Source organism: Elephantulus edwardii, unplaced genomic scaffold (genome assembly GCF_000299155.1).
Source record: "Elephantulus edwardii isolate Elephantulus edwardi_28Jun2011 unplaced genomic scaffold, EleEdw1.0 scaffold00084, whole genome shotgun sequence".
Taxonomy (NCBI): domain Eukaryota; kingdom Metazoa; phylum Chordata; class Mammalia; order Macroscelidea; family Macroscelididae; genus Elephantulus; species Elephantulus edwardii.
In genome coordinates, this window is record NW_006399834.1 from 4,507,535 (window position 1) to 4,508,345 (window position 811).

An 811-nucleotide genomic window follows, 5' to 3' on the forward strand; every position below is an offset into this window, starting at 1 on the left:
TCTATTCCTGGGGCCTTATTTTTTTGCTATTTCCTTTGAAGCAGCTTGAACTTCTTCCTTCATCATGAATCAGATGACTCTTTTAGTGTTCAATATAAAATGTTGATTTACTTTGAAAGCAAACTGTAAAACTTAGAATTATGAAACTTTAGAACTGACAAAGGCTTTGTCATTTATGTTCAACATAATTTCAATTTAACAAGTAGTAAACTGAAGCGCAAAAAAAGTATACAGGGTCACAAAGCTAATTTATGCCAGAACTAGATAAAGAAGGTAGATAGATGTCTTAATCCTCAGTCCAATGACCTTTTCACAATAAACTTCAATATTTTGACAATTTTTATACGTCTATAATCCATTAATAAGACACTTTAGGGTTTTATTTGATAGAAATAAGCATTTATGTACATTAAATAATTTTATTTTTCCAATATCCTTGCAAGGTTGTTATAAGTATTTTCATATTTTCAGTTATTCTGGAACAGATTAAGTAATCAGCCCAAGAACAAATAACTACTAAGGACAGAGGTCTGCATGTGAAGTATCACTTTTGTTAGACTTCAGATTCCAACTCTTTTGAAGACTATTAACGTCTTAAAATTTCTATTGAACATTAATTTTGTAACAGTTCTAGGAGATATTTTATCAAGTCTTTTGTAATAGTCATTATTAAGCCATGGTAATGAAAACCAGAAAAGTTAGAATTATATTCTAGTAGTGTTCAGAGCTTCAGTTTGCTCGGCTCCACAGTCAACACTCTTGGCACCAGCAGTCAGGAAATCAAAAAGCGTATTGCGATGGGAAAGTCTGC